The sequence below is a fragment of the Lepisosteus oculatus genome, unplaced genomic scaffold (genome assembly GCF_040954835.1).
Source record: "Lepisosteus oculatus isolate fLepOcu1 unplaced genomic scaffold, fLepOcu1.hap2 HAP2_SCAFFOLD_88, whole genome shotgun sequence".
NCBI lineage: Eukaryota > Metazoa > Chordata > Actinopteri > Semionotiformes > Lepisosteidae > Lepisosteus > Lepisosteus oculatus.
In genome coordinates, this window is record NW_027168426.1 from 395,049 (window position 1) to 408,838 (window position 13,790).

General features: G+C 57.5%; 9 non-coding genes across 9 annotated transcripts; 5 read left to right on the forward strand and 4 right to left on the reverse strand.

The window, feature by feature from the left end:
• Nucleotides 1-2,593: 2,593 nt before the first annotated feature.
• Nucleotides 2,594-2,712, forward strand: LOC138236316 (5S ribosomal RNA). Its single transcript, XR_011188608.1, has one exon. It is a non-coding gene; the product is annotated as a 5S ribosomal RNA (ribosomal RNA).
• Nucleotides 2,713-3,348: 636 nt separating this feature from the next.
• LOC138236326 (U1 spliceosomal RNA) lies at nucleotides 3,349-3,512 on the reverse strand. Its single transcript, XR_011188616.1, has one exon. It is a non-coding gene; the product is annotated as a U1 spliceosomal RNA (small nuclear RNA).
• A 1,807-nt stretch (nucleotides 3,513-5,319) lies between these two features.
• Nucleotides 5,320-5,438, forward strand: LOC138236302 (5S ribosomal RNA). The gene has a single exon (XR_011188594.1). It is a non-coding gene; the product is annotated as a 5S ribosomal RNA (ribosomal RNA).
• Nucleotides 5,439-6,074: 636 nt separating this feature from the next.
• LOC138236327 (U1 spliceosomal RNA) lies at nucleotides 6,075-6,238 on the reverse strand. The gene has a single exon (XR_011188617.1). It is a non-coding gene; the product is annotated as a U1 spliceosomal RNA (small nuclear RNA).
• Nucleotides 6,239-8,045: 1,807 nt separating this feature from the next.
• Nucleotides 8,046-8,164, forward strand: LOC138236330 (5S ribosomal RNA). The gene has a single exon (XR_011188621.1). It is a non-coding gene; the product is annotated as a 5S ribosomal RNA (ribosomal RNA).
• Nucleotides 8,165-8,799: 635 nt separating this feature from the next.
• LOC138236328 (U1 spliceosomal RNA) lies at nucleotides 8,800-8,963 on the reverse strand. Its single transcript, XR_011188619.1, has one exon. It is a non-coding gene; the product is annotated as a U1 spliceosomal RNA (small nuclear RNA).
• A 1,807-nt stretch (nucleotides 8,964-10,770) lies between these two features.
• LOC138236317 (5S ribosomal RNA) lies at nucleotides 10,771-10,889 on the forward strand. The gene has a single exon (XR_011188609.1). It is a non-coding gene; the product is annotated as a 5S ribosomal RNA (ribosomal RNA).
• Nucleotides 10,890-11,525: 636 nt separating this feature from the next.
• On the reverse strand, nucleotides 11,526-11,689 carry LOC138236329 (U1 spliceosomal RNA). Its single transcript, XR_011188620.1, has one exon. It is a non-coding gene; the product is annotated as a U1 spliceosomal RNA (small nuclear RNA).
• A 1,807-nt stretch (nucleotides 11,690-13,496) lies between these two features.
• On the forward strand, nucleotides 13,497-13,615 carry LOC138236303 (5S ribosomal RNA). The gene has a single exon (XR_011188595.1). It is a non-coding gene; the product is annotated as a 5S ribosomal RNA (ribosomal RNA).
• The last annotated feature ends 175 nt before the right edge of the window (nucleotides 13,616-13,790 follow it).

Consider the following 13,790-nt stretch of genomic DNA (forward strand, 5'->3'; position numbering starts at 1 on the left):
GGGCAGTTCTTAAAAACGTGTCCTTCCGAGCCACATAAATTGCACTTTGGCAGCATTGAACAGTCAGAGGCTAAATGTCCCTGTTTGCCACAGGTCTTGCAGCATTTCACAGTGCAGGACGATGCCAGGTGTCCCACAGCACCACAGCGCCGACACACCTTTGGTTGTCCCACATAAAACACATAGCCATTGCAGGCGCCCAGCCGGATTGTAGAGGGCAGGTGCCTTAAGCCTCCATTTACGCTGTCCGGTAGCAAGCGAACCTCGAATTTCCTTGCTCCTGTTTTTATACCATCAACATCTCTAACCTCAGTTCCATGGTGGACGGTGCAGTACTGGTTAAGCCAGGTGTGAATGTCCTCCGTCTTTGCCAGTTCCGAGAACATAACAACATGCACCGTTTTCCTCTCTCTCTGTGTCAGAGGCTGCAAGTTGATCTTCTCAAGTGCAGGAACTTTGCCTCTTTTTGCCTCAAACACATCCACGCATTGTTCAAACAGAGGATAGGTAGCAAATACAACCTCAAATGCTTTCTGACCTGGGAGAGCGAAGATGAAATCCAAGTGCCGAGGTTCAAAGCCAAGTTCCTTCTGTAACACTTTTCTGCTGAACTGCATACGATCCATGAAGAGGTCATCCAAGAGCTCAAAACGTACAGCATTCTTACGGGATCCAAAGGTTGCCATTTCAAAAACCGCAAATCGAACACTGCTTCCAACAAAAGAAAAACAATCCAACTACTCCACCTACAGGCTGATCAAGGTATCTCCCCTGCCAGGTAAGTATGAGTTAAACAGGCCCCTGCAAGCGGCCCGCACCCACAGCACAAATCGCGCAGCCTAGGCCACCTCCTCGCCCCGCACGCCACCGCCTCCTGCTGGGCCCACTCTTTCACACACTCACACGCCACACTAACACTCAAAAGTGTGGGCAAAACGAGAAAACGAGCGCGCCGTTTCCTACACATCTGCAGTCGCCGTTGCGCATTCGCAGCATGTCCCGGGATGCAATTCAGCCTCATTTGCATAACTCCAGACCGGCAGATCGCCACGCAAGTTCGCGACGTGCGCCTGCCACACACTGAACAAACCTTTTCAGCAATTTCCAAAAAAAGGGCCTGCTCGCCTGCCCACAAGGCTCCGTCTCTTACCTGCTCTCCAGAGCCTGCTGCCTTCTGTGCTTTTCTCTCGGCACCGCTGCAGTGCACACAACTCCTGCAGCGGGAGGGGGGGAGAAAGTTCCCACGCTCCGCCGCAGGGAAGGCTCGCTCCGTGCGCACACGTCCTTTCGATGCCAGTCCAACAAGTGCTCCGCATTAGCTGCGTCGGGGCTCCGGCGTGTCGCACCTCACCTCACCTCGCCCTACCCCCTCCTTGAATGTCTGCCGCTGGGCATGCCCCGCTCTCCTCCGCCTTATCTTATCGCGTGTGAGCACCGACAATGGCCACAATGCCGGGGAATGGCACCTGTAAAGTGTTAATTGGGGCACAGGAACAGCCCGTCTCGTCTCGGGGGGGCCGGCTTCAGAGACAATACAGCAAACACAGCGGGGCGGGGGAAGAAGACGACACCACACATGCGGGTACATTCAGCTCCGGCGGGAACGAGACATTTGTCGGTCTTTTCAAGTGCCGAGAGCCGAGCAATCCTTCACTTGTATCGTTTCTCCCCGGTGACTAGATCTGGCCCTGCGACTCTCGACTGGGCTCACCCCCGGGGCAGCCCAGCAGGTGTGAGCCTGGCCGGCACCCGGATAGGAGATTCCACCCCGGAAAAGCTCCGGTTGCTGCTGCTCCTGCAAGAGGTGTGACTGGGACCAGTAGGGAGCGCTCACCCTGCGGGCTGTGTGGCTCTCTTACGCCCCAGCCTCCTGATGGCGACACTCTGCTGCACAAACAGGCGCCGTCCTTCGGGGGAGGCGTCAAACCGAGGTCCCGACCCTCCTTGGCCATTAGGAAACCCCAGGGCGTCTCTCAAAAAGAGACGCCGTGGGTGTCCCTCTGGTGTTAGTGCTCCCCTTTACCCATCAGTCGGGGTCTCCTCCTAATCCCCGTCTCACCTGTAACAATCAATGACGAGGCCCCCCTGTCCGTGAGATTTAGTACTCGCGCAAGAGACCGAGGGCAGAGCGCGAACGCGGTCCCCCGCCCCCCACAAAGTGCGCGCTCCGGGTTCCCTCTCGGGGCCCTGCAACACAGCGGAAGGGCAGCGAGAAGGAGCCTCTTACTCTGACGCCGCAAGGCCACAAGAGGGCGGAGGCGCCGCGCGCCCGGCCGACGTGTTGGACCGGTGCGCTTTACGTGCTGAAATAAACACGCGAAAGCCCCGAAATGTTTCCAGAGTGCTGTGCACTGGAGGTTTTTGTCTGGTGAAGACTTGCCTGGTGCTCCTCCGTGCAGATTGTTTGTCCTCCTCCAGTGCGGGACGAGTCAACACAAGGGAGCGCATTCGCCAACATCCAGGCACGCAATGCGATTTGGAAAGCAGCTCCTTTCCAAAGAGTTGCACACGAACGATCCTTCAGTCCCGCTCGGGGGGCACGGAACCCCCGCCACACACAGCTTCAAGTAGCGAGTCAGGCGCCGGGGCTTTCGCTTTCAGCCACACCACCCTGAACACGCCCGATCTTGTCTGATCTCGGAAGCTAAGCAGCGTCGGGCCTGGTTAGTACTTGGATGGGAGACTGCCTGGGAATACCAGGTGCTGTAAGCTTTTGCTCTCCCGGCCAGCAGGGGTCGCCGTTGGTGCCGTAGGCTTTGGGAGGAAAACCTGCAGGATGGAAAGGTGATCTATAGCCTCATCTCTAGAGATGTTTTGTTGCTGTGGCATGTGTGTGACCCATATTCCAAAAAAAAAACCCGTCTGTAAAACGAATATCGAAGCTGCCTCTAAATCTGCAAATGAAGATGAGTCGATAAACCACTCGTTTTTCGTATAACTAGACATATATTCATTTGTTACCGATTTCATTCATTGAGCACGGATACAATAGAGGTACAGCCATTCACTGTTTGACATGTCTGCACTGGTACAGAACCGAGCAATCAGAAAACGGGTGAAACTGTCTTTAGACTCAGCATACAGTACCGAGGCCCCCCATGACCAAATAAAGGCTAACCTCGATAATCAGCCTAAAGAACGCAGACTACAGCAAAACGACTGACTTTGAAAAGGGAATGAACGTCCGGAAGGAGTAGTGGAACTAGCTTGAGATGCTTCTCCGGACCCCTAACTAAAAGCCAGCGAGAACCAGCAGCGGCGTCCACTCCTGTCGAACCGGGATCCTTCCGCAGCCACGCAGCTCGTGGTGTCCTAACCTTCCTGTATCTGATTTTGGACCAAGCACATCAGGGGAGAGCGCGAACGCAGTCCCCCACTACCAGAAATTATGCAGTCGAGATTCCCACATTTGGGGAATTCGCAGGGGTCAGCACAGCCGGAGTGCAATGGCCGAGCCTCGCCCTGGGTGAACCTCCTTCTTGATCAAGGTATCTCCCCTGCCAGGTAAGTATGAGTTAAACAGGCCCCTGCAAGCGGCCCGCACCCACAGCACAAATCGCGCAGCCTAGGCCACCTCCTCGCCCCGCACGCCACCGCCTCCTGCTGGGCCCACTCTTTCACACACTCACACGCCACACTAACACTCAAAAGTGTGGGCAAAACGAGAAAACGAGCGCGCCGTTTCCTACACATCTGCAGTCGCCGTTGCGCATTCGCAGCATGTCCCGGGATGCAATTCGGCCTCATTTGCATAACTCCAGACCGGCAGATCGCCACGCAAGCTCGCGACGTGCGCCTGCCACACACCGAACAAACCTTTTCAGCAATTTCCAAAAAACGGGCCTGCTCGCCTGCCCACAAGGCTCCGTCTCTTACCTGTTCTCCAGAGCCTGCTGCCTTCTGTGCTTTTCTCTCGGCACCGCTGCAGTGCACACAACTCCTGCAGCGGGAGGGGGGGAGAAAGTTCCCGCTCTCCGCCGCAGGGAAGGCTCGCTCCGTGCGCACACGTCCTTTCGATGCCAGTCCAACAAGTGCTCCGCATTAGCTGCGTCGGGGCTCCGGCGTGTCGCACCTCACCTCACCTCGCACTGCCCCCTCCTTGAATGTCTGCCGCTGGGCATGCCCCGCTCTCCTCCGCCTTATCTTATCGCGTGTGAGCACCGACAATGGCCACAATGCCGGGGAATGGCACCTGTAAAGTGTTAATTGGGGCACAGGAACAGCCCGTCTCGTCTCGGGGGGGCCGGCTTCAGAGACAATACAGCAAACACAGCGGGGCGGGGGAAGAAGACGACACCACACATGCGGGTACATTCAGCTCCGGCGGGAACGAGACATTTGTCGGTCTTTTCAAGTGCCGAGAGCCGAGCAATCCTTCACTTGTATCGTTTCTCCCCGGTGACTAGATCTGGCCCTGCGACTCTCGACTGGGCTCACCCCCGGGGCAGCCCAGCAGGTGTGAGCCTGGCCGGCACCCGGATGGGAGATTCCACCCCGGAAAAGCTCCGGTTGCTGCTGCTCCTGCAAGAGGTGTGACTGGGACCAGTAGGGAGTGCTCACCCTGCGGGCTGTGTGGCTCTCTTACGCCCCAGCCTCCTGATGGCGACACTCTGCTGCACAAACAGGCGCCGTCCTTCGGGGGAGGCGTCAAACCGAGGTCCCGACCCTCCTTGGCCATTAGGAAACCCCAGGGCGTCTCTCAAAAAGAGACGCCGGGGGTGTCCCTCTGGTGTTAGTGCTCCCCTTTACCCATCAGTCGGGGTCTCCTCCTAATCCCCGTCTCACCTGTAACAATCAATGACGAGGCCCCCCTGTCCGTGAGATTTAGTACTCGCGCAAGAGACCGGGGGCAGAGCGCGAACGCGGTCCCCCGCCCCCCACAAAGTGCGCGCTCCGGGTTCCCTCTCGGGGCCCTGCAACACAGCGGAAGGGCAGCGAGAAGGAGCCTCTTGCTCTGACGCCGCAAGGCCACAAGAGGGCGGAGGCGCCGCGCGCCCGGCCGACGTGTTGGACCGGTGCGCTTTACGTGCTGAAATAAACACGCGAAAGCCCCGAAATGTTTCCAGAGTGCTGTGCACTGGAGGTTTTTGTCTGGTGAAGACTTGCCTGGTGCTCCTCCGTGCAGATTGTTTGTCCTCCTCCAGTGCGGGACGAGCCAACACAAGGTAGCGCATTCGCCAACATCCAGGCATGCAATGCGATTTGGAAAGCAGCTCCTTTCCAAAGAGTTGCACACGAACGATCCTTCAGTCCCGCTCGGGGGGCACGGAACCCCCGCCACACACAGCTTCAAGTAGCGAGTCAGGCGCCGGGGCTTTCGCTTATGGCCACACCACCCTGAACACGCCCGATCTCGTCTGATCTCGGAAGCTAAGCAGCGTCGGGCCTGGTTAGTACTTGGATGGGAGACTGCCTGGGAATACCAGGTGCTGTAAGCTTTTGCTCTCCCGGCCAGCAGGGGTCGCCGTTGGTGCCGTAGGCTTTGGGAGGAAAACCTGCAGGATGGAAAGGTGATCTATAGCCTCATCTCTAGAGATGTTTTGTTGCTGTGGCATGTGTGTGACCCATATTCCAAAAAAAAAACCCGTCTGTAAAACGAATATCGAAGCTGCCTCTAAATCTGCAAATGAAGATGAGTCGATAAACCACTCGTTTTTCGTATAACTAGACATATATTCATTTGTTACCGATTTCATTCATTGAGCACGGATACAATAGAGGTACAGCCATTCACTGTTTGACATGTCTGCACTGGTACAGAACCGAGCAATCAGAAAACGGGTGAAACTGTCTTTAGACTCAGCATACAGTACCGAGGCCCCCCATGACCAAATAAAGGCTAACCTCGATAATCAGCCTAAAGAACGCAGACTACAGCAAAACGACTGACTTTGAAAAGGGAATGAACGTCCGGAAGGAGTAGTGGAACTAGCTTGAGATGCTTCTCCGGACCCCTAACTAAAAGCCAGCGAGAACCAGCAGCGGCGTCCACTCCTGTCGAACCGGGATCCTTCCGCAGCCACGCAGCTCGTGGTGTCCTAACCTTCCTGTATCTGATTTTGGACCAAGCACATCAGGGGAGAGCGCGAACGCAGTCCCCCACTACCAGAAATTATGCAGTCGAGATTCCCACATTTGGGGAATTCGCAGGGGTCAGCACAGCCGGAGTGCAATGGCCGAGCCTCGCCCTGGGTGAACCTCCTTCTTGATCAAGGTATCTCCCCTGCCAGGTAAGTATGAGTTAAACAGGCCCCTGCAAGCGGCCCGCACCCACAGCACAAATCGCGGAGCCTAGGCCACCTCCTCGCCCCGCACGCCACCGCCTCCTGCTGGGCCCACTCTTTCACACACTCACACGCCACACTAACACTCAAAAGTGTGGGCAAAACGAGAAAACGAGCGCGCCGTTTCCTACACATCTGCAGTCGCCGTTGCGCATTCGCAGCATGTCCCGGGATGCAATTCAGCCTCATTTGCATAACTCCAGACCGGCAGATCGCCACGCAAGCTCGCGACGTGCGCCTGCCACACACCGAACAAACCTTTTCAGCAATTTCCAAAAAACGGGCCTGCTCGCCTGCCCACAAGGCTCCGTCTCTTACCTGCTCTCCAGAGCCTGCTGCCTTCTGTGCTTTTCTCTCGGCACCGCTGCAGCGCACACAACTCCTGCAGCGGGAGGGGGGGAGAAAGTTCCCGCGCTCCGCCGCAGGGAAGGCTCGCTCCGTGCGCACACGTCCTTTCGATGCCAGTCCAACAAGTGCTCCGCATTAGCTGCGTCGGGGCTCCGGCGTGTCGCACCTCACCTCACCTCGCACTGCCCCCTCCTTGAATGTCTGCCGCTGGGCATGCCCCGCTCTCCTCCGCCTTATCTTATCGCGTGTGAGCACCGACAATGGCCACAATGCCGGGGAATGGCACCTGTAAAGTGTTAATTGGGGCACAGGAACAGCCCGTCTCGTCTCGGGGGGGCCGGCTTCAGAGACAATACAGCAAACACAGCGGGGCGGGGGAAGAAGACGACACCACACATGCGGGTACATTCAGCTCCGGCGGGAACGAGACATTTGTCGGTCTTTTCAAGTGCCGAGAGCCGAGCAATCCTTCACTTGTATCGTTTCTCCCCGGTGACTAGATCTGGCCCTGCGACTCTCGACTGGGCTCACCCCCGGGGCAGCCCAGCAGGTGTGAGCCTGGCCGGCACCCGGATGGGAGATTCCACCCCGGAAAAGCTCCGGTTGCTGCTGCTCCTGCAAGAGGTGTGACTGGGACCAGTAGGGAGCGCTCACCCTGCGGGCTGTGTGGCTCTCTTACGCCCCAGCCTCCTGATGGCGACACTCTGCTGCACAAACAGGCGCCGTCCTTCGGGGGAGGCGTCAAACCGAGGTCCCGACCCTCCTTGGCCATTAGGAAACCCCAGGGCGTCTCTCAAAAAGAGACGCCGGGGGTGTCCCTCTGGTGTTAGTGCTCCCCTTTACCCATCAGTCGGGGTCTCCTCCTAATCCCCGTCTCACCTGTAACAATCAATGACGAGGCCCCCCTGTCCGTGAGATTTAGTACTCGCGCAAGAGACCGGGGGCAGAGCGCGAACGCGGTCCCCCGCCCCCCACAAAGTGCGCGCTCCGGGTTCCCTCTCGGGGCCCTGCAACACAGCGGAAGGGCAGCGAGAAGGAGCCTCTTGCTCTGATGCCGCAAGGCCACAAGAGGGCGGAGGCGCCGCGCGCCCGGCCGACGTGTTGGACCGGTGCGCTTTACGTGCTGAAATAAACACGCGAAAGCCCCGAAATGTTTCCAGAGTGCTGTGCACTGGAGGTTTTTGTCTGGTGAAGACTTGCCTGGTGCTCCTCCGTGCAGATTGTTTGTCCTCCTCCAGTGCGGGACGAGTCAACACAAGGTAGCGCATTCGCCAATATCCAGGCACGCAATGCGATTTGGAAAGCAGCTCCTTTCCAAAGAGTTGCACACGAACGATCCTTCAGTCCCGCTCGGGGGGCACGGAACCCCCGCCACACACAGCTTCAAGTAGCGAGTCAGGCGCCGGGGCTTTCGCTTACGGCCACACCACCCTGAACACGCCCGATCTCGTCTGATCTCGGAAGCTAAGCAGCGTTGGGCCTGGTTAGTACTTGGATGGGAGACTGCCTGGGAATACCAGGTGCTGTAAGCTTTTGCTCTCCCGGCCAGCAGGGGTCGCCGTTGGTGCCGTAGGCTTTGGGAGGAAAACCTGCAGGATGGAAAGGTGATCTATAGCCTCATCTCTAGAGATGTTTTGTTGCTGTGGCATGTGTGTGACCCATATTCCAAAAAAAAAACCCGTCTGTAAAACGAATATCGAAGCTGCCTCTAAATCTGCAAATGAAGATGAGTCGATAAACCACTCGTTTTTCGTATAACTAGACATATATTCATTTGTTACCGATTTCATTCATTGAGCACGGATACAATAGAGGTACAGCCATTCACTGTTTGACATGTCTGCACTGGTACAGAACCGAGCAATCAGAAAACGGGTGAAACTGTCTTTAGACTCAGCATACAGTACCGAGGCCCCCCATGACCAAATAAAGGCTAACCTCGATAATCAGCCTAAAGAACGCAGACTACAGCAAAACGACTGACTTTGAAAAGGGAATGAACGTCCGGAAGGAGTAGTGGAACTAGCTTGAGATGCTTCTCCGGACCCCTAACTAAAAGCCAGCGAGAACCAGCAGCGGCGTCCACTCCTGTCGAACCGGGATCCTTCCGCAGCCACGCAGCTCGTGGTGTCCTAACCCTCCCTATCTGATTTTGGACCAAGCACATCAGGGGAGAGCGCGAACGCAGTCCCCCACTACCAGAAATTATGCAGTCGAGATTCCCACATTTGGGGAATTCGCAGGGGTCAGCACAGCCGGAGTGCAATGGCCGAGCCTCGCCCTGGGTGAACCTCCTTCTTGATCAAGGTATCTCCCCTGCCAGGTAAGTATGAGTTAAACAGGCCCCTGCAAGCGGCCCGCACCCACAGCACAAATCGCGCAGCCTAGGCCACCTCCTCGCCCCGCACGCCACCGCCTCCTGCTGGGCCCACTCTTTCACACACTCACACGCCACACTAACACTCAAAAGTGTGGGCAAAACGAGAAAACGAGCGCGCCGTTTCCTACACATCTGCAGTCGCCGTTGCGCATTCGCAGCATGTCCCGGGATGCAATTCAGCCTCATTTGCATAACTCCAGACCGGCAGATCGCCACGCAAGTTCGCGACGTGCGCCTGCCACACACTGAACAAACCTTTTCAGCAATTTCCAAAAAAAGGGCCTGCTCGCCTGCCCACAAGGCTCCGTCTCTTACCTGCTCTCCAGAGCCTGCTGCCTTCTGTGCTTTTCTCTCGGCACCGCTGCAGTGCACACAACTCCTGCAGCGGGAGGGGGGGAGAAAGTTCCCACGCTCCGCCGCAGGGAAGGCTCGCTCCGTGCGCACACGTCCTTTCGATGCCAGTCCAACAAGTGCTCCGCATTAGCTGCGTCGGGGCTCCGGCGTGTCGCACCTCACCTCACCTCGCCCTACCCCCTCCTTGAATGTCTGCCGCTGGGCATGCCCCGCTCTCCTCCGCCTTATCTTATCGCGTGTGAGCACCGACAATGGCCACAATGCCGGGGAATGGCACCTGTAAAGTGTTAATTGGGGCACAGGAACAGCCCGTCTCGTCTCGGGGGGGCCGGCTTCAGAGACAATACAGCAAACACAGCGGGGCGGGGGAAGAAGACGACACCACACATGCGGGTACATTCAGCTCCGGCGGGAACGAGACATTTGTCGGTCTTTTCAAGTGCCGAGAGCCGAGCAATCCTTCACTTGTATCGTTTCTCCCCGGTGACTAGATCTGGCCCTGCGACTCTCGACTGGGCTCACCCCCGGGGCAGCCCAGCAGGTGTGAGCCTGGCCGGCACCCGGATGGGAGATTCCACCCCGGAAAAGCTCCGGTTGCTGCTGCTCCTGCAAGAGGTGTGACTGGGACCAGTAGGGAGCGCTCACCCTGCGGGCTGTGTGGCTCTCTTACGCCCCAGCCTCCTGATGGCGACACTCTGCTGCACAAACAGGCGCCGTCCTTCGGGGGAGGCGTCAAACCGAGGTCCCGACCCTCCTTGGCCATTAGGAAACCCCAGGGCGTCTCTCAAAAAGAGACGCCGTGGGTGTCCCTCTGGTGTTAGTGCTCCCCTTTACCCATCAGTCGGGGTCTCCTCCTAATCCCCGTCTCACCTGTAACAATCAATGACGAGGCCCCCCTGTCCGTGAGATTTAGTACTCGCGCAAGAGACCGAGGGCAGAGCGCGAACGCGGTCCCCCGCCCCCCACAAAGTGCGCGCTCCGGGTTCCCTCTCGGGGCCCTGCAACACAGCGGAAGGGCAGCGAGAAGGAGCCTCTTACTCTGACGCCGCAAGGCCACAAGAGGGCGGAGGCGCCGCGCGCCCGGCCGACGTGTTGGACCGGTGCGCTTTACGTGCTGAAATAAACACGCGAAAGCCCCGAAATGTTTCCAGAGTGCTGTGCACTGGAGGTTTTTGTCTGGTGAAGACTTGCCTGGTGCTCCTCCGTGCAGATTGTTTGTCCTCCTCCAGTGCGGGACGAGTCAACACAAGGGAGCGCATTCGCCAACATCCAGGCACGCAATGCGATTTGGAAAGCAGCTCCTTTCCAAAGAGTTGCACACGAACGATCCTTCAGTCCCGCTCGGGGGGCACGGAACCCCCGCCACACACAGCTTCAAGTAGCGAGTCAGGCGCCGGGGCTTTCGCTTTCAGCCACACCACCCTGAACACGCCCGATCTTGTCTGATCTCGGAAGCTAAGCAGCGTCGGGCCTGGTTAGTACTTGGATGGGAGACTGCCTGGGAATACCAGGTGCTGTAAGCTTTTGCTCTCCCGGCCAGCAGGGGTCGCCGTTGGTGCCGTAGGCTTTGGGAGGAAAACCTGCAGGATGGAAAGGTGATCTATAGCCTCATCTCTAGAGATGTTTTGTTGCTGTGGCATGTGTGTGACCCATATTCCAAAAAAAAAACCCGTCTGTAAAACGAATATCGAAGCTGCCTCTAAATCTGCAAATGAAGATGAGTCGATAAACCACTCGTTTTTCGTATAACTAGACATATATTCATTTGTTACCGATTTCATTCATTGAGCACGGATACAATAGAGGTACAGCCATTCACTGTTTGACATGTCTGCACTGGTACAGAACCGAGCAATCAGAAAACGGGTGAAACTGTCTTTAGACTCAGCATACAGTACCGAGGCCCCCCATGACCAAATAAAGGCTAACCTCGATAATCAGCCTAAAGAACGCAGACTACAGCAAAACGACTGACTTTGAAAAGGGAATGAACGTCCGGAAGGAGTAGTGGAACTAGCTTGAGATGCTTCTCCGGACCCCTAACTAAAAGCCAGCGAGAACCAGCAGCGGCGTCCACTCCTGTCGAACCGGGATCCTTCCGCAGCCACGCAGCTCGTGGTGTCCTAACCTTCCTGTATCTGATTTTGGACCAAGCACATCAGGGGAGAGCGCGAACGCAGTCCCCCACTACCAGAAATTATGCAGTCGAGATTCCCACATTTGGGGAATTCGCAGGGGTCAGCACAGCCGGAGTGCAATGGCCGAGCCTCGCCCTGGGTGAACCTCCTTCTTGATCAAGGTATCTCCCCTGCCAGGTAAGTATGAGTTAAACAGGCCCCTGCAAGCGGCCCGCACCCACAGCACAAATCGCGCAGCCTAGGCCACCTCCTCGCCCCGCACGCCACCGCCTCCTGCTGGGCCCACTCTTTCACACACTCACACGCCACACTAACACTCAAAAGTGTGGGCAAAACGAGAAAACGAGCGCGCCGTTTCCTACACATCTGCAGTCGCCGTTGCGCATTCGCAGCATGTCCCGGGATGCAATTCGGCCTCATTTGCATAACTCCAGACCGGCAGATCGCCACGCAAGCTCGCGACGTGCGCCTGCCACACACCGAACAAACCTTTTCAGCAATTTCCAAAAAACGGGCCTGCTCGCCTGCCCACAAGGCTCCGTCTCTTACCTGTTCTCCAGAGCCTGCTGCCTTCTGTGCTTTTCTCTCGGCACCGCTGCAGTGCACACAACTCCTGCAGCGGGAGGGGGGGAGAAAGTTCCCGCTCTCCGCCGCAGGGAAGGCTCGCTCCGTGCGCACACGTCCTTTCGATGCCAGTCCAACAAGTGCTCCGCATTAGCTGCGTCGGGGCTCCGGCGTGTCGCACCTCACCTCACCTCGCACTGCCCCCTCCTTGAATGTCTGCCGCTGGGCATGCCCCGCTCTCCTCCGCCTTATCTTATCGCGTGTGAGCACCGACAATGGCCACAATGCCGGGGAATGGCACCTGTAAAGTGTTAATTGGGGCACAGGAACAGCCCGTCTCGTCTCGGGGGGGCCGGCTTCAGAGACAATACAGCAAACACAGCGGGGCGGGGGAAGAAGACGACACCACACATGCGGGTACATTCAGCTCCGGCGGGAACGAGACATTTGTCGGTCTTTTCAAGTGCCGAGAGCCGAGCAATCCTTCACTTGTATCGTTTCTCCCCGGTGACTAGATCTGGCCCTGCGACTCTCGACTGGGCTCACCCCCGGGGCAGCCCAGCAGGTGTGAGCCTGGCCGGCACCCGGATGGGAGATTCCACCCCGGAAAAGCTCCGGTTGCTGCTGCTCCTGCAAGAGGTGTGACTGGGACCAGTAGGGAGTGCTCACCCTGCGGGCTGTGTGGCTCTCTTACGCCCCAGCCTCCTGATGGCGACACTCTGCTGCACAAACAGGCGCCGTCCTTCGGGGGAGGCGTCAAACCGAGGTCCCGACCCTCCTTGGCCATTAGGAAACCCCAGGGCGTCTCTCAAAAAGAGACGCCGGGGGTGTCCCTCTGGTGTTAGTGCTCCCCTTTACCCATCAGTCGGGGTCTCCTCCTAATCCCCGTCTCACCTGTAACAATCAATGACGAGGCCCCCCTGTCCGTGAGATTTAGTACTCGCGCAAGAGACCGGGGGCAGAGCGCGAACGCGGTCCCCCGCCCCCCACAAAGTGCGCGCTCCGGGTTCCCTCTCGGGGCCCTGCAACACAGCGGAAGGGCAGCGAGAAGGAGCCTCTTGCTCTGACGCCGCAAGGCCACAAGAGGGCGGAGGCGCCGCGCGCCCGGCCGACGTGTTGGACCGGTGCGCTTTACGTGCTGAAATAAACACGCGAAAGCCCCGAAATGTTTCCAGAGTGCTGTGCACTGGAGGTTTTTGTCTGGTGAAGACTTGCCTGGTGCTCCTCCGTGCAGATTGTTTGTCCTCCTCCAGTGCGGGACGAGCCAACACAAGGTAGCGCATTCGCCAACATCCAGGCATGCAATGCGATTTGGAAAGCAGCTCCTTTCCAAAGAGTTGCACACGAACGATCCTTCAGTCCCGCTCGGGGGGCACGGAACCCCCGCCACACACAGCTTCAAGTAGCGAGTCAGGCGCCGGGGCTTTCGCTTATGGCCACACCACCCTGAACACGCCCGATCTCGTCTGATCTCGGAAGCTAAGCAGCGTCGGGCCTGGTTAGTACTTGGATGGGAGACTGCCTGGGAATACCAGGTGCTGTAAGCTTTTGCTCTCCCGGCCAGCAGGGGTCGCCGTTGGTGCCGTAGGCTTTGGGAGGAAAACCTGCAGGATGGAAAGGTGATCTATAGCCTCATCTCTAGAGATGTTTTGTTGCTGTGGCATGTGTGTGACCCATATTCCAAAAAAAAAACCCGTCTGTAAAACGAATATCGAAGCTGCC